The sequence below is a fragment of the Peromyscus maniculatus genome, chromosome 2, assembly GCF_049852395.1.
Source record: "Peromyscus maniculatus bairdii isolate BWxNUB_F1_BW_parent chromosome 2, HU_Pman_BW_mat_3.1, whole genome shotgun sequence".
NCBI lineage: Eukaryota > Metazoa > Chordata > Mammalia > Rodentia > Cricetidae > Peromyscus > Peromyscus maniculatus.
The window spans coordinates 163,147,557-163,172,887 of NC_134853.1; the positions used below are offsets into that span (position 1 = coordinate 163,147,557).

General features: G+C 44.0%; 1 pseudogene; it reads left to right on the top strand.

Moving 5' to 3' along the window:
- Positions 1-15,759: 15,759 nt before the first annotated feature.
- Positions 15,760-17,831, top strand: LOC102902978 (crooked neck-like protein 1 pseudogene; annotated as a pseudogene).
- Positions 17,832-25,331: the final 7,500 nt, after the last annotated feature.

Below are 25,331 nucleotides of genomic sequence, written 5' to 3' on the forward strand. Positions count from 1 at the left end.
ACAAATAAAATTCAGTATAATGGGCTCCTGTCTTTCAGGGAAATCTCAGCTTTTTCTCTCTCCCAAAAGAAACTCTTTTTGCCAGGCAGTGGTGGCACATGCCTTTAATCCCAGCACACAGGAGGCAGAGCCTGGTGGATCATTGTGAGTTCAAGGCCAGCATGGACTACCAGGTGAGTTCCAGGAAAGGCACAAAGCTACACAGAGAAACCCCGTCTTGAAAAAGAAAGAAAGAAAGAGAGAGAGAGAGAGAGAGAGAGAGAGAGAGAGAGAGAGAGAAAGAGAGAGAGAAAGAAAGAAAGAAAGAAAGAAAGAAAGAAAGAAAGAAAGAAAGAAAGAAAGAAAGAAAGTCTTTTCATCTAGATACTGAAAAATGTCTTATACAGGCAGCCTCAAACACATGAAGATCTCCCTGCTTTTTTCTTCTTCTAGACTGATGGGAATAAAGTATGTGACCTGAAAACACAGGGATTATTTTTGTTGTGTGTATTTGTTTGTTTTGAGACAGGGTCTCTCTTTTTGTAGACCTGGATGTCCTGGAGCTCTCCATCTAGACCCAGCTAGGTGTGAACTCAGAGTTTGGTCTGCCACAACCACACAATGGTTGGGGTTAAAGGCATGCACCACCACGAACTGCAAAACACAAACTGCTTTTTACCCCTATTATTATCTTTTTTTTATTAAGAATTTTTTAAAATTCGTTTTGCACACCAATCAAAGTTCCCCATCTTCCCTCTTTCTGCCCCATCCCAGTCACCACTCCCAACCCACTCCCACAAATCAAGGACTCCCATGTGTCCATCACCATCCCGGACCTCAAACTCTACTATAGAGCTATAGTAATAAAAACAGCTTGGTACTGGTATAAAAACCGACATACCGACCAATGTAATCGAATTGAAGACCCTGACAATAATCCATGCACATATGAACACCTGGTTTTTGACAAAGGAGCCAAAACTATACAATGGAACAAAGAAAGTATCTTTACCAAATGGTGCTGGCATAACTGGATGTCAATATGTAAAAGATTACAAATAGATCCATATCTGTCACCATGCACAAAACTCAAGTCCAAGTGGATCAAAGACCTAAACATAAATCCAGTTACACTAAACTTAATAGAAAAGAAAATAGGAAGCACTCTTGAACGCATTGGCACCGGAGACCATTTCCTAAATAAAACACCGACAGCACAGACCCTGAGCACAACCATTAATAAATGGGACCTCTCGAAACTGAGAAGCTTTTGCAGGGCAAAAGACACAGTCAATAAGACAAAAAGACAGCCGACAGATTGGGAAAAGATCTTCACCAACCCCACATCTGACAGAGGATTGATCTCCACAATATATAAAGAACTCAAGAAACTAGACATCAAAGCACTGAACAGTCCAATTAAAAAATGGGCTAAAGAGCTAAACAGAGAATTCACAAAACAAGAACTACAAATGGCTGAAAGACATTTAAAGAAATGCTCAACATCCTTAATCATCAGAGAAATGCAAATCAAAACGACTCTGAGATACCACCTTACACCTGTCAGAATGGCTACGATCAAAAACACCAATGACAACCAATGTTGGAGAGGATATGGAGCAAAGGGAACACTCCTCCACTGTTGGTGGGAATGTAAACTTGTACAACCACTGTGGAAATCAGTATGGCGGTTTCTCAGAAAATTAGGAATCGAACTACCTCAAGACCCAGCCATCCCACTCTTGGGCATATACCCAAGGAATGCTGATTCATACCATAAAGATACATGCTCAGCTATGTTCATAGCAGCACTATTTGTAATAGCCAGAACCTGGAAACAACCTAGATGCCCATCAACGGAAGAATGGATGAAAAAAAATGTGGTACATATACACAATGGAGTACTACTCAGCAGAGAAAAACAATGAAAGCATGAAATTTGAAGGCAAATGGATGGAACTAGAAAAAATCATCCTGAGTGAGGTAACCCAAACCCAGAAAGACAGTTATGGTATGTATTCACTCATTGGTGGATTCTAGATATAAAATAAAGAACAATCAGACAACAACCCATAGAACTATAGAGGCTATATATATAGCATGGAGGTCCCTAGGACGACTGTGGCATATAATAAATTTCAGTTTTACTCAATTATTAAAAAAAAATAGCCAAATGAATGGAAACACATGAACTATGAACCAAAGGCTGAGGGGCTCCCAGATGGATCAGGCCCTCTGAATAGGTGAGACAGTTGATTGGCTTGATCAGTTTGGGAGGCAACTAGGCAGTGGGACCAAGTCCTGTGCTCATTGCATGAGTTGGCTGTTTGAAACCTGGAACTTATGCAGGGACACTTGGCTTAGTCTGGGAGGAAGGGACTGGACCTCCCTGGACTGAGTCTACCAAGTTGATCACAGTCCTCAGGGGAGGACTTGTCCTGGAGGAGGTGGGAATGGAGGGTGGGCTGGGGGTAAGGGGAGGGCGTGGGAGGGGGGAGAATAGGGGAACCCATGGCTGATATGTAGAACTGAATGGTATTGTAAAATAAAAAATATATATCACAAAAAAAGAAAAATAAATAAATAAATTAATTAATTAATTAATTAAAAAAAAGAATTTTTTAAAATTCGTTTTGCACCCCAATCAAAGTTCCCCATCTTCCCTCTTTCTGCCCCATCCCAGTCACCACTCCCAACCCACTCCCACAAGTCAAGGACTCCCATGTGGAGGCACATTCAGTAGAGGCAAGTCCAGACTTTTCCCCTGCCTCAAGGCTTCATGAGTTGTCCCATCATAGGTAGTGGGTTCCACAATGTCCATTCATGCACCAGAGATGGATTCTGATCCTACCACCAGGGGGCCTCCCAAGCAGATCAAGCTACACATATGTCTCACCCTGCAAAGGGCCTACTCCATTCCCATGTAGGCTCCACAGCCATTGATCCAGCTTTCATGAATTCCCTCTAGTTTGATTTGAGCTATGGAAGGTGCTGTCTATAGCCAATATACTTACTTATGTGTGTAGTATCCTTGATGGATATTCCTTCACAACTAGTCATGGTTCAGGGAAACAAACACATAAAAACCATGACACATCAAGTGTAGGAATTCCTATCTCTATTTCTAATAACAAAAAACATGATGAAGAAAAAAATTGTGTGATACCAAGATCTTATATTGGCACCTGATTAGATCTCATTTCATACAACTTTGTTTCGAAAGCATTGAGCACCATGTGAAGCCATGTGCTCTGAGTCCAGGATGCTGAAACCATTCCCTAGGATTTCATGTGCTGCACTACTTTGAGAGTGACTAGCTTAGTGTGACAGGGAAAGAAAAAAAAAACCACAGACACAGGTAGAAAACTGCTGAGGATGAGTGGTCAGTGTGCTGTGAAGGAGCCGCACCAGTCATCTTCCTAACAGGGGAGGGAACAAGCATGGTGATTGTAGGAAGAACTCCCTCTTCCAGACAAGCTTCAGCAGCATCATAGGAGTTTCCCTGTAGAGTCCTTTCCTCAACACTGCCATTTCCTGTTCTCACAACTTCAATGCCAGTGTCACACATTTCCCATTCATCAATCCCTTTCTGGATGCCCAACAACCTTTCTCAAAAGAGCAATTAGAGGCATGCTGGTGCCTGGTCACATGTATCTTAGCACAGAACTCATCTGCTTGGATATGCAAGGTTTACAGTGGCCAGACCATCAAGGACTGGCCTACTAACCTACTCACCTACAAGAAAATGAGGTGGGTTCTATCCGGTCGGGTGGACCCTCTATATCCTTCCTTACCTGAGCCATTCTCTCATGCAGTCAACTAGAAGGTAGATATCATTTATATAGAGATGCTGTAGGCAATGGAATTTGAGGAACTGAGAGAGCAATGTGCTTATCCACTCCTCTTCCAGCCCTTGGGATCATCCATCCTGAAGGTATTGGTGATGCCCTCTAGGACTAGAGTGTGAAGGTTTCTCATTTGTCCCAGGTAAGGTCCAAAAGCAGCCATGTCGTCTATCCACAAATCACGCAGGTGCAGCTCCCTTATACAGTGGAGATCTACAGATTTTAAGATCTCTATGACATTGGAGATGCATGATTCCCAAATCTGAAGCTTCAGACAGCATAGATGAATGGAACCTTTTCTCTGCTGGGCCCACTGCACCAAGTGATTGGCATAATCTTTGGTCTCGTTGTCCACAAGTTTGAGGTCAGTTACCACCTTCAAATTGTTCTTCATCCCTGGGTCATGACATGTCTCCATGGGCTGCTCATGTCTCACGACCTGTTGAGAGCAGTCTCCTTCATAGTTTCCAGCCCATATGCTCCAGAAGTGAGTGTCCGTGGTCATCAAATCCAGCACTCTGACTTTCCCCTTTCTGTGGGAGAAATGACTAGAATCCTCAGCAATCAGACAAGACTCATCTTACAGGCTTCTTCAAACCACATCTCACACTTCAGGAATCCCTTCCAAATAGTTCTTTCTCCCTATGTGTAAAATCAAGCCCAGAGCCTCCTGCTCTGTCAAAAGGGAATGTTCCCATGCTGGTATCCTCAGCCCTGTCTCACTTCCTTCCATTTCATTCCCCTAAATTCCAGCCTCACTCACTCCACCTGTATTTTTGCAGTACAAGTATTCCTTGGGGTATTCCTAGGTGGCCGTGTCTAATCTAATCTTTTCTGTGTGCATTTGCCATAATTTCCCGAGATGGTTGAGACTGGGCCCTAGCCTCTAGAATCTTCTAAGCTGATGCTAACTGAATCCTCTAATTTCCCTTTGGTCAAATACTCCTGGTCTCTGCTAGTTCTCTCTCAGCACACACAGAGCCTCCCTCCACCCCAGATGATGGTGTTTACCTGGGGCAAGCCATCTGTGTAGTAAAGGCATCTAGTCCATCAAGCAGAGCCTTCAAAGTTTCCAGGTGGGGGGTCTTTATCAGGGCTCCTACAGGAAGGCAAGGGAATGGCCATATAGGGACCATGGCCCTCAGGACATTTGTCTGTCTGTTCTTGAAGGCCACCTCAAACATTGCTGGTAGCAGCATCCAGGGCATCACCTGCAGAGCAGAAATGGCCAAGGCCTCCTCCCTCAGTAGCCCTTTTATTGCAAGCTGCTGGAGTGTTGGTGGGGCTTGGTTTCCCATTGTGACTGGCTTTTGGGAGTCAATATCCTGGGGAAGCATGGAAACAAATACAGTATTAATGTCTGGCAACTTGGGAAACCTTTCTGCACAAACAGGGAACTGTCAGAGCAAGATCACTGCTGAAGTGATGCTGGAGAACTCAGTGTAGCAACTCTGACCGGCTCTTGTTGGATTTAAAGCCATAATTCTCCTGTCTGGGGTGTCAAGTCTCTCCAAAGCACCCTCATTGTCACAAACCCCATCCTGTTCCAAACACAGCTCAGGTGGGTGGATCCATCCCACTGGGATGGGATCCACAAGAACCTTGAAGACTCAGTGTAGCAGGAATCCTAATTGTCTTGTCAATAAAGACCCAGAGTCAGATACCAGGGTGAAAGCTGAAAAATCAGAGAAGCAGAGCAGCAGCCACTAGAGAGACTTCTTACCCCTTTGGGAGCCTCAGCCTGAAAGAGACTGACTCCTGTCTCTTGCCTTGTATTCCTTTCTCACCCCAGCCATGTCACTTCCTGCCTCCACCTTCCTTGTGCTGGGATTAAAGGTGTGTGTGCCACAAGTGCCTGGCTCTGTTTCTCTTCCAGACTGGGTCAATCTTGTGTAGCCCAGGTTGGCCTTGAACTCACTGAGATCTGTCTGCTTCTGCCTTCCAAGTGCTGAGATTAAAGGTTTGTGCCACTAGTGCCTGGCCTCTATGACTAACTAGTGGCTTAGCTCTGCACATTGATCTTTTATCTGTTAGATCACAACTGAAATATCACCAAGGCTCAGCCCAAGTTTTTATAATGAAAATAGACTTTGTTCAACTCTCCAGGTCCTCAAAGTAAGCAAAGGAATCACCCATTTCCTAACCTATTCACTGCCTCCTCTCATACAGCTGACCATGGCTGAAACAACTGAGGGCCATCTGTGAAATGGGTATTGTTACTTACTGACTACAGTTGTTGGTTACCCACCGTATTTGGGTATGGGCAAAGGAGTCCAAAGGGCTGCAAGCTCCAGCTCTCCAAGCTCAAGAGCTGAACTTGGTGGGACAAAAACACTAAACAGAATCAGCCAACATCAGTAGCCATTGCCCTTGTCTGTAATCAATTATAAAGTATCTGGAAAGAGGACACAAGAAAGAAAGAAAGAAAGAAAGAAAGAAAGAAAGAAAGAAAGAAAGAAAGAAAGAGAGAGAGAGAGAGAGAGAGAGAGAGAGAGAGAGAGAGAGAGAGAGGGAGGGAGGGAGGGAGGCAGGGAGGGAGGGAGGGAGGGAGGGAGGGAGGGAGGGAGGAAGAGAGGAAAGGAGGAAGGGAGGAAGGACAAATATGAACAACCTGCAAAAATCTGAATACAAAACTAGTATAAAGGAGAAGACTAGGAATAGGAAATGATAATTCACATCTTGGAAGTAGGAACATCACTTACTCAATGCCATAACTGTTTACTTCTAGAGCACCAGGGCAGCCCACATGAGGTCTACAGAAACCCCCAAGATGTAGGACTTTGGTGGGGGGAGTTTATTTCAACTTAAACATCAACTGATATCCCCGGTGATGTGGCCTATGCCTTTTATCCCACCACTCGGGAGGCAGAGACAGGTGGATCTCTGTGAGTGTGATGCCAACCTGGTCCACAAGCGAGTTGCAGGACAGGCTCCAAAGCTACACCAAGAAACTCTGTCTTAAAAAACCAACAACGAAAAAATTAACTGATCATTTAGATTAGGCTGGCCTCAAACTCACAGACATCAGCTTGCCTCTGCCTCCCTCATTCCTAGATTAAAGGCATGCACAATAATGCCTGGGTTCAATTGACATAAAGATCAGCCTAGTCATGGGATTTAAGTGACTCACATTTGTGGTTCTGACCTGACTGAATAGCCTTGAGTTCAAGGTCATCCTGACATTTTTTGTGGGGAGGGGATTGAGTAGCTTTGGATCCTTTTCTTGAACTTGCTGTGTAGACCAGGCTGGCCTGGAACTCACAAAGATCAGCCTGCCTCTGTCTCTTGAGTACTGGGAATAACACCCTCACATTCTTAGTGAGACTCTGAACCAATAAATACAGAAACCATAAATGACCAAATTCATTACTGTATATAAATGAAAGTACAATGTCATATTCTGATTATCCTGACTTAAGGGGCTGAGGTAGATGAATCTGTTTGAATTTATCTTAAAAAATCAACAACATTAAACAAACAAACAAATAAACAAACAACCACTAACCCCCACACACCCCCAGCATGATAAAATAATACAATGACTATATTTGAAATAAGGACAAGCCTAGACTAAGCTGCAGGAGATGGGGTTTCCTGTAGAGCTGAAGGTCTTACCTGATCTGAACACTGGTGAGAGGCCTCCAAACCCAGGCAAGGGCAGGATGTGACTCCAGGATCCAAGACTGAGCATTTCTCTGGCTGCTCTAACTCTTTATATAGGTTTCCACTGAACCCTCCCCATTGTGGCCACACCCTCCCATCCTAAGTGTGCAGTCTGAATCAATAACTGAATCTCCACCCACTTAATTCTTTTGGGATTTACATGGTATAGGATCAACTCTAAATCCAGGAAAAAAGCTTCAGTAAGGCTGATGGTCACTGAAGCCATGTTATGGTGGCCCATGCCTTTAATCCTAGCATTAGGAAAGAGAGACAGGCAGATATCAAAAGATACCCTGTGGTGATATTTTATGTGTGCTGAAATGTGATTTTTTATTCTTATGTTAATAAATAAAGTTTGCCTTGAGATCAGAAGTCATAGCGAGCCATAAACAGAAGTCAGGTGGTGGCAGCACACACCCTTAATCCTATCACATGGCAGGGAGAGTCTCTGTGTGTTCAAGGACACAGGCAAGCTTGGTGACATGCGCCATTAAAACCAGTACCAACTATAGAGGCCTGGAGGTCTGTATATACAGGCAGTGATGAGGAAGTGATGTGGCTGGGCTTAGAGACAATCAAAAGGCAGAACAGGAAGGCAATAAAGGCTAAGGTTAGACAGGAAGAGGCTCCCTTGGGCAGCTATGGTGAAGTGGTGAGCTAAGGTGAGCTGGTGGCGATTGCTCTGATCTCTATGGCTTGCACCCCTGTATTTGGCTCTGTGTTTCTTATTTAATAAGACTGTTTAGAAATTCGTCTTCAACACCCTGACTAGAAAAAGGAAAACAAAAGCAGGAACATCATCAACAACAAAACTTATTCATCGATCCAAACACAAACACCGAGTCATTAATTGCTGATCTATGTATTTATGTTTTAAATGTTTTGATCGGGGTTTTAAAGTGTAGCTAAGGTTAGTTGGAACTCCTGTGGCCTAGGCTGAGCTCCAATGCTCAGCAATCCTCCTGTCTCCATCTGCCTTTTGTTATGGTGTGAGCTGCCACACGAGTTTTATTCTTGTGTGAACAACACAGTTCAGAAGTGATTTGGACCATCTTTTACAGGACTGTGTCTCATGATCAACCTGAACCATAGAGCTGAGAATGTCATTCATTGTTAAATGACCTTTGTCCAAGTCTTCATGAAGCTGATCAGAAGTTGAGCTGGATGCTGTGGCAGTTGATTGATAGGACAGCTACACAGAGGACTGAGGCAGGAGGATGGTGTGAGTGCATTGCTCTTGTGAGGAGAGTACTGGTGATTCAGCTCAGTTGATAGAGTCTTTCTCTAATGTGCTCACAGTTGTTATAGCAGCATGCAGGAACAGGAGGATAGCTGCGAGGTTGAGTCTAGCCTGCTCCATGATAAAACCCTGTACTAGGAATCAAAATTTGAAAAATTTAAACTAGAAATATAAAACACAATAAAAAGCATTCTAGAGTGGATATATCTGCCAGAACATTTGGCTTCTAGGTAAACACAGATGCATGTGTACTTTCTTTCACACTTTCTGCAATTTTGGGGGCAGGTTGTCAGGTAGCCTAGCTAGGAAGCTAGAATGACCTTGAGTCTCTGCTCCTCTGTCATATTCTCAAGAGTCAGGGGATTGCAGATGTGCATCTTTGTGTCCTATTTGTGGATTTCTGAGATATTAGCCAGGTTTTGTGCATGGGAGACCGTCATTCCAGCAGCAGAGGCACATCCCAGAATTTTTGAAGAGTCTGGGGCACAAGGATGGCCATGTACCATCTCTGGAGTTATCCAACTCCTCAAAGAAAGATGGTCACTCATGTTTGTATCCAGGTCATTTTAAGTTATTAATCAGCTACTTGGATCATTTATTTATGTAATTTCCTTTTCTCAGGCTGGCCTGAAGTCAATATTTAGCCCTACTTGGCCAAAGACTTTTTATCCACTTACCTTCCACAAAGGGATAGTGGGCTTACAAGCGTATACCACACAAGGTTTTCTTATTCTTTTGTTTTTGTTTTTGAGGTGGGCTCTTGCTATGTAGGTTGGACTGGCCTCTCACTCACACTACAGACTATTTCTCCTTTTGTAGCTTCCCAATGGTTGAAATTACTGGTGTGAGTTACTGAGACATCTTGGACATCTTTTTGATTACTTCCACTGAACAGTCTCTGTTTTTCAGAGACCTGATCTGCAGTAGTGCAGGACAGCCTGTGGAGCCCACCCTCTTTCCAGATGCTCTCAGGTAGTTTCATGGCTTTTTGCATTTGTTTATTTTTGTTTGTTATTTGTTTCAGGGCAGTGATTCTCTGTGTAGCTTTGGAGCCTGTCCTGGAATTCAGTCTCTAGACCAGGCTGGCCCTTAACTCACAGAGATCCACCTTCTTCTGCCTCCAAAATGCTGGGATGTAAGGCATGCACAACCACCACCCTGCCCAGTTTCATGGCTTTACAATTTTTATAACAAGGATGAGCAATGGTGGCACATGCCTTTAATCTGAGTACTCCCTAGGCCAAGTCAGGTGGATATATGTGAATTCGAGGCCAGCCTGATCTACAGTGTGAGATCCAAGACATGCACCAAAACTACACAGAGAAACTCTGTTTCAAATAACCCAAACAACCAAAAAAAAAAAAAGAAAGAAGTTGAAATCTTAAACCCATCATGATATTGCATGCAAACAGATGATGGGGCAGATGGAGGAGGGATAGGCAAGGACATGAAGCCTTGTCTACCCCAGCAAGCAGAGCGCATTTCAGATGAGGTTAGTTTACGACACAGCCTGAGCCACCATCCACCTCACAAATGTTGATGAAGACATGGTCTCATTGTACAGACACGAAAGGCCTGGAAATCACAATGTAGACCTGGTGGGCCCTGCACACAGAGATCAGCCCCCTTTTTCTTCTTCTTCTTCTTCTTCTTCTTCTTCTTCTTCTTCTTCTTCTTCTTCTTCTTCTTCTTCTTCTTCTTCTTCTTTTTTTTTTTTTTGGTTTCTCGAGACAGGGTTTCTCTGTGTAGCTTTGCACCTTTCCTGGAACTCAATTGGTAGTCCAGGCTGGCCTCAAATCACAGAGATCTGCCGGCCTCTGCCTCCAGAGTGCTGGGATTAAAGGCGAGCGCCACCACCGCCGTACTTGCCACCTTCTTTCTTGAGCACTGAAGTTAAAGGGGTTCAAAGTCATTGACTAATTATTTGTTTCTTTGCCTAGAAGAAGTGACAATCCGATTTTTGTCTGCTGTTGTGAAAAGTGTGAAGCAGGTTCTTGTCCAAACCCCACTCTGCTTTTGAAAGAGGGTTATCATGTAGTTCTAGCCTTCCTGAAACTGTTTTTAAAAAATTTATTTGTTTGTTAATTAATTAATTAAGTGTACACTGTTTTGCCTGTATGTATGCTTGTACATCTGAGGAGGGCACCAAATCTCATATAGATGGTTGTGAGCCACCATGTGGTGGATGCTGGGAATTGACCTCAGGACCTCTGGAAAAGAAGCTAGTGCTCTTAGCCTCTGAGCCATCTCTCCAGCCCTTTTATGTAAGTTTTTATGTAGACCAGCTTGCTTCTGCATCCAAGATGCTGGGATTAACGGTGTGTTCACCCATGCCTGGTTCAGCTCCCATTATTGGTGACTTTTTGTTTCTCTTCACTGTGCTGGACTGGTCTTTACAGAAACACCCTCTTCTGTCTGAAAGCCAAGGGCACCAACTCCTTCCATGACACAGACTTAAAACTGTTCTAAGAAATGTTTTTTTTTTTTTTTTTTTTTTTTTTTTTTTTTTTTTTTTTTTTTTTTTTTTTTTTTTGGTTTTTCGAGACAGGGTTTCTCTGTGTAGCTTTACGCCTTTCCTGGAACTCACTTGGTAGTCCAGGCTGGCCTTGAACTCACAAAGATCCGCCTGACTCTGCCTCGAGAGTGCTGGGATTAGAGGCGTGCGCCACCACCGCCTGGCAGAAATGGTTTTTATACAGCCATGCTGGCTTCTATCTTGTTAGATAGCCAGAGATGACCTTAGTTCTGGATGACAGGCTTATTACAGATTGTCTAGTCCATGCAATGCTTTAGAGAGAGCCTAGGGTTTGTGATGCTAGGCAAACACATTTCCAGTTGGCTATATCTTCAGAACCATTGTCTAACAGGAGCAGATGCAAGCCATGTTTCTGCCTCAGCATTCTGAGTAGCTAACATGGCTAAAGAATGAGAGAACATGCAACTAGGTTATATATTCTAGAAAAGATCGCACAGTTGTGACAATGTTTGTCACAAAATTCTTTGAGGATATTTTTAGGAGATTTTGTGTGTATGTCTCTTGCTAGGAAAGGTAGTAATGTCAATCTGCCAACACTCAGAACCATGTGGGTCACATGTGAATAAAACTCAGCCAGGTGTGTTGGCTCACAGGAGTCACCTACTAGGTGGAATGCTGAAGTAGGAGGATTGTCAGGAACTGGAGTATCACATCTCCAAAGCTACAGAGCAAGATTCTTCATCAGGAAAAGAAATAAAAATGGAGTACATAAACAGCTACTAAATTAATGAACAAATACAATTGAGTATAAAGGGCTCCTGTCTTTCAGACCAATCTCAGATTTTGTCTCTCCCAAAAGAAACTCTTTTCATCTAGATACTGAAAAATTTCTTATACAGGCAGCCTCAAACACATGAAGTTCTCCCTGCTTCTTTCTTCCTCTAGACTGATGGAAATAAAGTATGTGACCTGAAAATACAGGAATTATTTTTGTTGTGGGTATTTGTTTGTTGAGATAGAGTCTCTCTTTTTGTATACCTGGATGTCCTGGAGATCTCCATGTAGACCCAGCTAGGGGTGAACTCAGAGTTTGGCCTGCCTCAACTGCACAATGGTTGGGGTTAAAGGCATGCACCACCACGAACTGCAAAACACAAACTGTTTTAACTCCTATTATTATCTTTCTTTTTAAGAATTTTTTTCATTCATTTTGCATACCAATCAAAGTTCCTCATCTTCCCTCTTCCTGCCCCCTCCCAGCTTCCTTTCCCACACCACTCCCTACTCCCTCCAACAAGAAGGCATTGCCTCCCATGTGGAGGCACATTAGGAGAGACACTGAAGTCCAAGCCTTTCCCCTGCCTCAAGGCTTCATGAGGTGTCCCATCATAGGTTGTAGGCTCCACAATGCCCACTCATGCACCAGAGATGGATACTGAGCATACCACCAGGGGGCCTCCCAAGCAGATTAAGCTACACAGCTGTCTCACCCTGCAAAGGGCCTAGTCCAGTCCCATGTAGGCTCCACAGCCATTTATCCAGCTTTCATGAATTCCCTCTAGTTTGATTTGAGCTATAGAAGGTGCTGTCTATAGCCAATAGAGTTCCCACTATTACTTGTGTGTGTAGTATCCTTGATGGATATTCCTTCATAATTACTCATGGTTTAGGGCAACAAACACATAACAACCATGACACATCAAGTGTAGGACTTCCTATCTCTATTTCGAAGAACAAGAAACATGATGAAAAAAATAGTGTGATACCAAGTTCTTATATTGCCACCTGATTAGATCTCATTTCATACCACTTGGTTTCTAAAGCATTGAGCACCTTGTGAGCCATGTGCTCTGAGTCCATTTCTGAGATCTTTCCCAAGGATTTCATGTCCTGCACAGCTTTGAGAGTGACTAGCTTAGTGTGATGGGGAAAGGAAAAAACCACAGACACAGGTAGAGAAATGCTGGGGATGAGTGGTCAGTGTGCTGTGAAGGAGCCGCACCAGGAACTCCAAAACACAGAACATTATTATATGCAATGGGCAAAAGGGTACAGCTACTCATGCTATGGGATCTCTGTGAGGAACAGTCTCATGCTGCCGTAATCCCAGGGAGGATTTCATCCATCCCCACCCTCCACGCCCAGTAGGCTTACATAGCTCAGAACTCAAGCATGATCCTATTTAGTCTTATCAATGAAACCCAGGAGTCAAGTATGGTGTAATAACATGGAGGATCAGAGAAGCAAAGGAACAACCACCAGTGACTTCTTACCTCTCCAGTTACTCTGAGCTAATGAGGGGCCAAGTTCCTGTCTCCACCTCCCAAGCACTGGAATTAAGGCATGAGCCTCCCAAGTGCTGAAATTAATGATGTGTTCCAGAACTGACTGGCCTCTATGATTAAGTTCTGGCTAGCTCTGCCCCCAGGTCGCAGCTGCCCCCTGGTATAGCTCCTGGGTCAGCTTGCTCAGTTTGGCTATGTTGTGAAGCAGTTGCATCAGGAGAGGCAGAGACAGATTATTATCAATGAAATTGACCTTGGTGAGCTGGGAGCATTAGTTCAGGGCAAGCAAGAGCACTCTGAATTCTGAATCCTCCAGCCAACAGGCAAAACAGGTTTCTCTCTCTACAAAGGGCCATATATCCTGAGGCCTTTATATTCATGGACAACAGAGGGAACAAATAAAGGCCTAAGTCAGCTTCACAAGGTCTCAAGGACAAATCCTGCAGCTCCCCTTCCGAGTCACGTGTGGACTTGCCCAAGCTTGTGCAAGTGAGTCCAAAAAGGAGAAGACTAAATCTCAGCCAGTTAAAAGTTACCAGTGTAACTGCTGGCTTGCTTAACCAATTATGTATGAGATGACCTAACTGTCCCTGAAACTCCCCCAGCTGTGCTTCAAAGGAGCCAGCACACTCTCCTCAGGGTCGACCTCACATGCATGCTGGAATATTCATTAAGACACGATCTTGCCTTTTAGGTACCATTCGAGTCTGTGCTCCTAAAGGACCATTTTGCCTATCAAAGTTTGGTGGTCACCTTCCTATGGGTCCTGCATGTCCAGTCACACAACATTTTTTTAAAGCAGTCCAGGCAAGAACAGTTTCTTGCCCAAATAGCTATTTTTGCCAAGAAGAAGATCAACTCCACATGGAATGTCTTTGACACCCATCCTCTTTGAAGTAAATTGGTGCTGACAGGAGCAGACATCTCACTGTCCAAAAAGTCCAAGTTTTTAAAACAGTTTAAATGCCATATTCTGTAGGTCTTTGAAGGGTTTGAATATTACCTACCTGATTGAATAATGTCTATGTATACCCTGAAAACTTAACATGCCCGTAAGTTTGACTCTCATAGAAGACTAATTATTCATCTGTAGTTCTCAATGATCCATTACAATTTAAATGAGTTTCATAAACTGAATACCTCAAAAGAGAGCAGAAATATACATACAGTATAACAAAATTAACTTTAAATTTGTATCAATAAACTAAAATCTACAGCAGTGGAAAAGATTTTACAATAATTGTTGCAGTTTAAAAGCAGATACATTAATCTCCCTTTTGTCCAAGCATATCTATATCCTATATTTCCATATAATATCCCCTTTATTTGTTTTTATCTTTTCCATTTTGGTTTAATTAAAAGGGATGTTTTAATTTGTTTATTGCTTGTATATACTATATATAGTTATGGTATATAGTTTTTCTTATATTAGTTTTAACTTTTTAAATTATTTTTTTATTTTCATTAGACCTAACAGGGGAAATGTGGTGATACTCCGTTTGTGCCAACATGGGGTGATATTTTCTTTGTACGTTAATCAATAAGGCATGTCTGGAGATCAAGGGGAAAAAGGCCAGCCATTTTTAAGGAAACACAGAAGTCAAGCGGTGGTAGCACACACCTTTAATCCAAACACACGAAAGGCAGTCTCTGTGTGTTTAAAGACTCACTAGGGAACAGCCAAGTGTAGTGAGACACGCCTTTAATCCTGGGGCCCACCATAGAGACCTGAGGTCTGTGCAGAGAGGCGTTGACAAGGAAGTGAGGTAGCTGGGCTAAGAGCCAATGAGAGGGCAGAACAGCAAGGCAATCCAAACCTAGGCAATAAAAACATAGGTAGAACGGAAGTCAGGCAATTGTGGAAAGGGGCAGAGCTGATGAGGTAAGGTAGCTGGTGGCTCCCCGCATTTCCCTGATCTCTAAGGCTCTCATCCGTATATTTGGCTCTTTTTTTTTTTAATTAATAAGACCGTTTAGAAATTCGTTTCCAGGGCCAGGTGTGACTCTAAGCTCCTGGACAGAGTCTTCTCTGCTTCCTCTGAAGCTTTTACAACCCGTTACTGCTCACCAGGCTGGTCTCAAACTCAGAGATCCTCTTGCCTCTGCCTTCCGAGTGCTGGGATTAAAGGCGTGTGCCTCTGTTGGGGGATCTAGTTTGTCCCGGGCCGGCTCTCTGGTGTTGGCTGGTTTTTGAAGCCCATTTCTGAGGTCCAGCGGTGTGGTGTGTGTGCGTGTTGGTGTCGGGGTTACTCCGGTTCAGCGGCCCCAGACATGGCGTCCTCTACAGCAGCAGGAAAACAGCAGATTCCCAAAGTGGCCAAGGCGAAAAACAAAGCGCCAGCTGAGGTACAGCTAACTGCACAGCAGCTCTTAAGAGAGGCTAAAGAGAGAGAACTCGAGCTCCTTCCACCCCCGCCTCAGCAGAAGATCACAGATGAAGAGGAGCTCAATGATTACAAACTTGGGAAGAGGAAGACTTTTGAAGATAACATAAGAAAAAACAGGACTGTGATTAGGAACTGGATCAAATATGCCCAGTGGGAAGAAAGTCTCAAGGAAATCCCAAGGGCTCGGTCCATATACGAGCGTGCCTTGGATGTAGACTATGGGAGTATTCCACTCTGGCTGAGGTATGGAGAAATGGAAATGAAGAACCGCCAGGTGAACCATGCCCGAAATATCTGGGAGCGAGCCCTAACAACTCTGCCCCGAGTCAGTGAGTTCTGGCACAGGTACACATCCATGGAGGAGATGTTGGGCAATGTCGCCGGTGCCCGTCAAGTGTTTGAGCGCTGGATGGAATGGCGGCCTGAGGAGCAGGCCTGGCACTCCTACATCAGCTTCGAGCTGAGACACAAAGAGGTGGAGCGGGCCCGTACCCTTTACGAACGCTTTGTGCTCGTGCACCCTGCTGTAAAGAACTGGGTCAAGTATGCCCGATTCGAAGAGAAGCATGCTTCTTTTGCCCATGCGCCGCAAGGCTACGAGAGAGCAGTGGAGTTCTTTGGAGAGGAGCATGTGGACGCACACCTGTATGCGGCCTTTGCCAAATTCGAGGAAAACCAGAAAGAATTGGAAAGGGTACGAGTTATCTACAAATATGCCCTGGCTAGAATTTCAAAACCAGGGGCGCAAGAACTCTGGAAAAACTATACCGTCTTTGAGAAGATGTTTGGGGACCGCAGGGCTGTTGAAGATATCATCGTGAGCAAACGGAGATGCCAATATGAAGAAGAAGTGAAGGCTAATCCATACAATTACGATGCCTGGTTTGATTACTTGCGCTTGGAGGAAAGTGAGGCGGAGGCCGACACAGTGCGGGAAGTCTATGAGAGGGCCATTGCCAACGTGCCGCCCATCCAGGAGAAGAGGCATTGGAAGCGCTACCTCTATCCCTGGATCAACTATGCATTCTATGAAGACCTGGAAGCCAAGGATCCTGCGAGGACAAGACAGGTCTATCAAGCCTCTTTGGCACTAATTCTTCACAAAAGTTCACCTTTGCCAAAATGTGGTTATATTACGCACAGTTTGAAAAAAGACACAAAAATCTGCCACTGGCCAGAAGAGCTTTGGGGACTTCCATAGGCAAATGTCCAAAGAACAAGTTATTCAAAGGCTATATAGAACTGGAACTACAGCTTGGAGAATTTGACAGATGCCGTAAGCTTTATGAGAAGTTCTTGGAATTTGGACCTGAAAGTTGTACCTCATGGATTAAGTTTGCAGAATTAGAGACAATCCTTGGTGATATCGAAGGAGCCCGGGCCATCTACGAATTAGCCATCAGCCAGCCAAACTTATACATGCCAGAGGTCCTTTGGACATCCTATAACCATTATTAGATTGAGCAGGAAGAAACTGAAAGAGCACGAAACCTTTACCGACAACTGCTTCAGCGAACACAGGATGTCAAGGAATGGATCAGTTTGGCTCGCGTTGAGTTATCCTCAGAGAAAGAAGCAAGTGTGACTAAATGCAGACAGATCTATCAAGAGGCGAACGAAACCATGAGAAACCGAGAAGAGAAAGAAGAGAGACTTATGTTGCTGGAATCCTGCCAAGGATTTGAAGATGAATTTGGAACAGTATCAGACAAGGAAGGAGTAGACAAACTCATGCCAGAAAAGGTCAAGAAGAGGAGAAAGGTCCAGGCCCAAGATGGGTCTGATGCCGGCTGGGAAGAATACCATGATTACATCTTTCCAGAGGATGCTGCCAACCAGCCTAACCTCAAGTTTCTGGCAATGGCCAAGCTATGGAAGAAACGGCAACAAGAAAAAGAAGCTGCCCAATAGGATCCAGATAAGGACATTGGTGAGAGTGAATCCTCATCTTTGTAAATGTTGAAAAAAAATTTTTTAATAGAAATGAATCATTTAGAACTTTGATTTCTGAACTTTTTTATATATTTACACAGTAAGGAGTGATCTTTTCTTTTTTTAAAAAAAAAGATTTATTTATTTATTATGTATACAGTGTTCTGCCTGCATGTATGGCTGCAGGGCAGAAGAGGGCACCAGATCTCATTACAGATGGTTGTGAGCCATCATGTGGTTGCTGGGAATTGAACTCAGGACCTTTGGAAGAGCAATCAGTGCTCTTAACCTTTGAGCCATCTCTCCAGCCCCCAAGGAGTGATCTTTGATAGCTACCTTTCTAATTATTTTTTTAAACACTATGTCGATAGTGTTTAAATGTCGATAGAACACGTTAGAGTCTGGTGTTCACCCCTCCTGCTCCTACCCTACATGAAAATGAGTTTTCTATGGCCTGTGGACTCACATGCCCATCAGTGTATGACAGATAATTTATAAGCCATGACATTTCCCTACAATGAGACAATGTTTAGACATCAAAGTGAAGTGATGAAACACACTGGTACATGGCTAAACTCTGATAACATATAGAAAGCGAGAGAAACAGATCGACCAAGTTGTGCTTTGTGATTCCGTGTACAGTAACTGTCCAGAAGAGGCAGATCCCAAGAGAGTGGATTATTTGTCAGGACTAGAGAGTGAGGGGAGAGGGAAAGAGTGCTTCGAGGAAGATCCCTTTTTGGGAAGATGACCATATTTTACAACTGGAGGGAGGCGATTGTACACTATCGTGAATGTACACAATATGACTGACTGTTTACGTTTAAAATGCTATGTGGTTATTTTGTAGTTGAAAAATAAATTTTATCCTGTTAATACAATGGCCTGTGTAGCATATGCTCACTCCTCTTGCTTCTGTGGATTTTCCAGACACTGGGTTCCTTTCTTTCTTCTTTGACTTTTGATTTTAGGTTTGACCATGGAGCCCTGGCTAAGGTTGAATTCTAGTACTCCTAGCTGAGGAGTGTTGGTGGTGCTCTCCCAAGTCCAGCTCCACCCAGACATTCTGATGCATGTTCCCCCAGTCAGCTCCTGTAGTTCCCACACTGTCTGAGATTAGAGAGGAGCTCCCAGCACTCAGTCTATTCTTATTCAGTACTTCAGACACCAGCTTGGCTTCCGTCTTGTGATCTTTCTTTCCATCCTTTCTTTGGGTACCATTCCATGGTGCTAAAGACAGCATCAAGGGCTTCCCATGTGCTTGGCAGGAACTCTTCTGCCATGTGTGGTCATGCACACTGTTTATTCGAGCACCCAGGAGGCACAGTACCTAGATGTCCTGTGGTCGAGGTCATTCTAGTCTACATAAAGAGTATCAGGTCACACACACACACACACACACACACACACACACACACACCACACACACACACACACACACACACACACACACACACACACACACGCACAAACACATACACACACACAAACAAAACAATAGAACTTCCACTTCCTCAGAGAGATAGCCACAAAGTTCACTTTTACTCCTTAGCATCCTTCACCCTGAGATACAGATTGGACTTTCTTCCCATGCCTGTGGGAAGAGGGAAAGGTGCCTTTAATCATTGCTGCATGCATGCCCCAGGAGCAGTTCCACACACCTGGAAGCCCTCTTCCAGAGAGGCTCAGCATTGATCCAAGATTCTCTAGCTGGAATTCTCTTATTCCAGAAGCTGCTGTCCTGCCCTTTGACACCATTCTCACTATAGCCCAAACTTGCCTGGACCTCCCAATTTTGTCCCAGCTGGCCCTGGAGTACCTGATCCGGTTGGCTTCAACTTACAAGCCTACAAAATCATACTCATCTCAAATCCAAATGTCAACATTGCTTTTATTTCCATTTTTCCGTATCTCACCCAAACAAATAGTTAATAGTTTTCATCTAGAGAATATAAAGGAATGTTTATTGTGTCACCTGGGCTGGTCTTAGCCCTGGATATTAGCAGAGGATGGACTAGATTCCTTAGGGGTCACTGAATCACCATCTATGGACCAGATGGCAGGACACTGAATCCAGCAAGTGAGTGCAGCCTCCATCACTGTAGAGAGCTTCAGTGACACCTCTGAGACTCTGCCTCAAATGGACCATTTGAGTCACAGGTCCTCTAATCCACCACTGACTTCCAGTCCCAGAGAGGAGGGATCAGTGTTCTCAATCCCGACCATGCTCATCCACATGGAGTTCCAGATGGTCCATGGAATGGATAGCATCAAATGTACCATCATTAAGCGATGAATGTCAGGGATATAGTAAATCCAGGAGTTTGTTGATGACCCACTCCATGAGCTGGGACTGAGTATTACTGACATGTGGCCACAGCATTCAGAGTGTTGGCTGGGAAAGTTTTCATTTAATCTTGAGCTTAGACAGACAGTCAGGTTGTAGAACACTGTGGTGGCTCAATGCATGAGAGTTTGCTACATCAACCGAAAGACCTTAGTGTGATGCCTAGAATCTCCTGTGAAAAAAGAAACTGACCATTGAAAGTCATCCTCTGAAGGCAGGCATGGTGGCAAGTGTCTTTAATCCCAGCACATGGGAGGCAGGTGCATGTGGATTTCTGGGAGTTTGTAGCTGGCCTGGTGTACATAATGAGTTCCAGGATGGCCAGAGCTGTGTATGAGACCACATCTCAGAGAGGGGAGAGAGAGAGAGACAGACAGACAGACAGAGAGACAGAGAGACAGAGAGACAGAGAGAGACAGAGACAGAGAGACAGAGACAGAGAGAGACAGAGAGACTGAGAGAGACAGAGACAGACAGAGAGAGACTGAGGGAGGGAGGGAGTATCTTCTGACCTCCACATTGTTACAATGGCACAGAGGGGCCTACAAACAGACTCCCATACATATTCAATGATCATAAATCAAAGGCATATCCAGATTACATGTGGGGTGTGTATGTAGATGTAAAAGACAGCAAGTGTTCCCAGAATACAGAAAAAGAAATGGTGGTGTCAGGATAATCTGGAACTGTTCCAAGAGTTTCAGGGTGCTGAAATCAAATGCTGGTCCCCAGAAAGAACAGCAAGCCCCGTTAACACCTGAGCCATCTCTCCAAGAGAATCTCTCTCTAGCTCTTTGACTGGGGTTTCATGAAGCTGAAGTGTATAAAATGCCCAAGAACAGGGAATTTTGGGTCATTGTTCACTCTGAAAGTTCTAGGATGCAGAAGGTGTGAAACAAGGGGGGCACGAGAATATGCAAACCCGATTAGCATAATGAACAACTATGAAACTGTCCATGAAAGCGACTCAGTAAATTCAAAGAATACAATGCCCTCTCATGCAAAAGGGTTTTCTGGAATCCTATGGGAAACTGTAATGCTAAGGGTGGTGGGGGAAATAATATCCAGCTCCTCAAGCCTTCCAAAGCAAGAAAAAGACAGATCACAGCTCAACGGTGAGAATGCTGTATGCCCAACACCAGTTCAGAGCTCCAAAAACTTACTGTTCAAGAAAGGAACGTATATACGTAAATTACAAATCTTTATGTAGGATGGACAACCAAAAGGCAGATGCCAAACCAAGACAGAGGCATGGAGCCTGCCTCATCCATTCCATTATGCTCCTTGTAACATCTTCTCTCTTTATCTCCTTCCCTGTGTCTATGGTCTCTCAGACACTGATGGTGCTGGGATGAAAACCCTACCATTTTCCTATCTCTCTTCCTGTCTGAGGTTGGGTCTGCACTCTTGACCTTCATTAGAAAATGAGCCCCTGGTTCTCCCTGTCAAAGATTCACTCCCTCTAATCTGAACTAATGGAGCAGTCTTGTTTCCCAAGTACATCCAAAATCCCTTGAATACACATGATCTGTGTCTCCGATGAGTCACTTGAATCCTGGCTTTCATTTTTCAGAGCCCAGCTGTGACCTCTCCATATTGATTGCAAACAGGAGCCTAGTTTGAACTTCAGGTTGTAGACACGGAATCCATGAAAATCCAGACACCTCTTAGCAACAAAGTAGATCAATTTGGGCTGCCTTATAGCCCCGAGTGTTTCCATGAGCTTAGAGCAATGTGGCAGGTCTGTCTGGCAGGATGTCACCAATGTTATTATCATAGATGTCCTCAGAGGCAGGGTACATCTCTAGGGTCTGATGTCCCAGGTCGGAAGTGTGCTACTGTAGCTTCTTTAGGTTTCACAGGACAGGAAGTTCTTCATGAATTTGACCTAGGAGCCTTCTCAGGGAGGAGGACACTGATTTGGTAGTGTCTGTGATCATAGAGCCCTTCAAGTCTAAGCTCAGCAGTGTAGCTACCAGTCTTTCTGTCTGTCTTCCAGAGTGAATGGCTTAAATGTCAAATACTGACACCCTCTCGACCTGTATTCCCCCTCTTATGGGATGATGCACCGCAGGTTGGGTCTCACTAATGACATCTGGAGAGCAGACAGACACCATCCTGTCTTCCAGCCTGTATGTTGTAGAAATTGTGGTGGGCATCCCAGAAATGGAGCACTTGTTGTGTCCAGTTCTTGTGGGTTAAACAGAAAGATTCCAATGTCTGGAACTAAATTTATAATCTCATTTGACCCCTGTGTTAGTTAGGGTTTTTCTTGCTGCAACAAAACACAATGGCCAAAAAGCAAGTTGGGGAGGAAAAACGTTTATTTGACTTACCCTTCAGCATTACTGTTCATCACTGAAGGAAGTCAGGACAGGAACTCAAAACAAGGCAGCGTCCTGGAAGCAGGAGTCAATTCAGAGGCCATGGAGGGGAGCTGCTCACTGGCTTGCTTCCGCTGGCTTGTTCAGCCCATCTTCTTATAGAATTCAGGACCAGCAGCCTAGGGGTTGCTGAGGCCTCCCCCATTGATCACTAATTGAGAAAATGCCTTTCAGCTGGATCTCATAGAGGCTTTTCCTCAACTGAGGCTCGTTCCTCAGAAGACTCTAACTTGAGCCAAATTGACACACAAAACCAGCCTGTACAACCCCACATCTCATTTTCCCTTCATTCCATTATTTGAACCCAGTCTCTTTCCATTTCTAGTGATTGGGGAAAGAGGAACAGCCTCATCACATATGGACTGTGTCTGTTTGTTCTGTCCAGAAAAGAACACCAAGGAGTCCAAATCCATAAGCAAAAGCAGAGAGCCTGTATTCAAGCAAGCTGGAGCTTGGACCCTCTTTGTGTAGGATACAGCAGTACTATCAAAGAGTGCCGAGCCTGGGCGGGACCACCTTTTGTTTTTGTTTTTATGATGGTAGAGGTTGGGGGTGAGATGATTTCCAAGGTTCAGGACCCCAATTGGCTGACAGTTGTCTAGGGGTTCAGGTATGTGCTGGGAATGTTTGGACGGTGGTCAGGTATTTCCCCTTAGCTGTTGGCCCTGCCAAGGTAGGGTCAGCTTATTGCTTTTTCTGGGGACTGGGTAGTACCTGCCAGCAAGCCTATCATGGCAGCTGTGTCTTGGCCCCTAAGAATTTGGTCAACGTGTCTGGGGTCTCCCACACTGTTCTCGTCTGTGCTGTCCTTTCTATTGTCTCCCCTCTCCAAGATGGAGGCCTCAGAAACCTCTGATTCATTTTGGAGCACATTCTGAACTCTGTAGTCACTTCTTTCCATCCACATGTTTTCTTTCCCTCCATACCTTGGTCTTACTGACCTGCGTCAAGCTCTCTGTTGAATCCAAAATCTAGCCCACCCAGCACATTGTGAAAGGGGTTAAAAATCTCCCACTCTCACAACTGGATTTAGATTTCAGTTCTCTGAGAGGGGGAAAACAGGTGCCTCTCTCAAAAAAGGGCCTTTGATTCACAGACAAGGGGGAGAAGAAACACAGGCCTAAGTCAGCTTCACCATGTGTCAAGGACAAATCCTGCAGCTCTCCTTCCAGCTCCCCTTCCGAGTCACGGGCAGACTTGCCCAAGCTTGTGCAAGTGTGTCCAAAAAGGAGAAGACTAAATCTCACCCAGTTAAAAGTTACCAGTGTAACTGCTGGCTTGCTTAACCAATTATGTATGAGATGACCTAACTGTCCCTGAAACTCCCCGTAGCTGTCCTTCAAAGGAGCCTGCACCCTCTCCTCAGGGTCGACCTCACATGCATGCTGGAATATTCATTAAGACACGGTCTTGGCTTTTAGGTACCATTCGAGTGGGGTCCTAAAGACCATTTTGCCTTGCAAAGTTCAGTGGTCACCTTCCAATGGGCCCTACATGTCCAGTCGACACAACATTTGTTTTCTAAAGCAGTCCAGGCAAGAACAGTTTCTTGCCCAAATGGCTATTTTTGCCAAGAAGAAGATCAACTCCACATGGAATGTCTATGACGCCCATCCTCTCTTTGAAGTAAATTGGTGCTGACAGGAGCAGACATCTCACTGTCCAGAAAGTCCAAGTTTTTAAAACAGTTTAAATTCCGTATTCTGTAGGTCTGTGAAGGGTTTGAAGATTACCTACCTGATTGAATTATGTCTATGTATACCCTGAAAACTTAACATGCCCGTAAGTTTGACTCTCATAGAAGACTAATTATTCATCTGTAGTTCTCAATGATCCATTACAATTTAAATGAGTTTCATAAACTGAATACCTCAAAAGAGAGCAGAAATATACATACAGTATAACAAAATTAACTTTAAATTTGTATCAATAAACTAAAATCTACAGCAGTGGAAAAGATTTTACACTAATTGTTGCTCTTTAAAAGCAGATACATTAATCTACCCTTTCATCCAAGCATATCGATATCCTATATTCCATATCATATCCCCCTTTATTTGTTTTTGAATCTTTTCCTTTTCTGTTTCAGTAAAAGGAAAGTTTTAACTTATTTATTGCTTGTATATAGTGTATATAGTTATTGTATTTATTGTATATAGTTTTTCTTATATTAGTTTTAACTTTTTAAATTATTTTTTTATTTTCATTAGACCTAACAAGGGAAATGTGGTGATACTCTGTTTGTGCCAAAATGGGGTGATATTTTATTTGTACGTTAATCAATAAGGCATGTCTGGAGATCAAGGGGAAAAAGGCCAGCCATTTTTAAGGAAATACAGAAGTCAAGCGGTGGTAGCACACACCTTTAATCCAAACACACGACAGGCAGAGTCTCTGTGTGTTCAAGGACACACCAGGGAACGGCCAAGTGTAGTGAGACACGCCTTTAATCCCGGGACCCACCACAGAGACCTGAGGTCTGTGCACACAGGCATTGACAAGGAAGTGAGGTAGCTGAGCTAAGAGCCAATGAGAGGGCAGAACAGCAAGGCAATCCAAACCTAGGCAATAAAAATGTAGGTAGAACGGATGTCAGGGAATTGTGGAAAGGGGTAGAGCTGATGAGGTAAGGTAGCTGGTGGCTCCCCGCATTTCCCTGGTCTCTAAGGCTCTCATCCGTATATTTGGCTCTTTTTTTTTAAAAAAAAAAATTAATAAGACCGTTTAGAAATTCGTTTCCAGGGCCAGGTGTGACTCTAAGCTCCTGGACAGAGTCTTCTCTGCTTCCTCTGA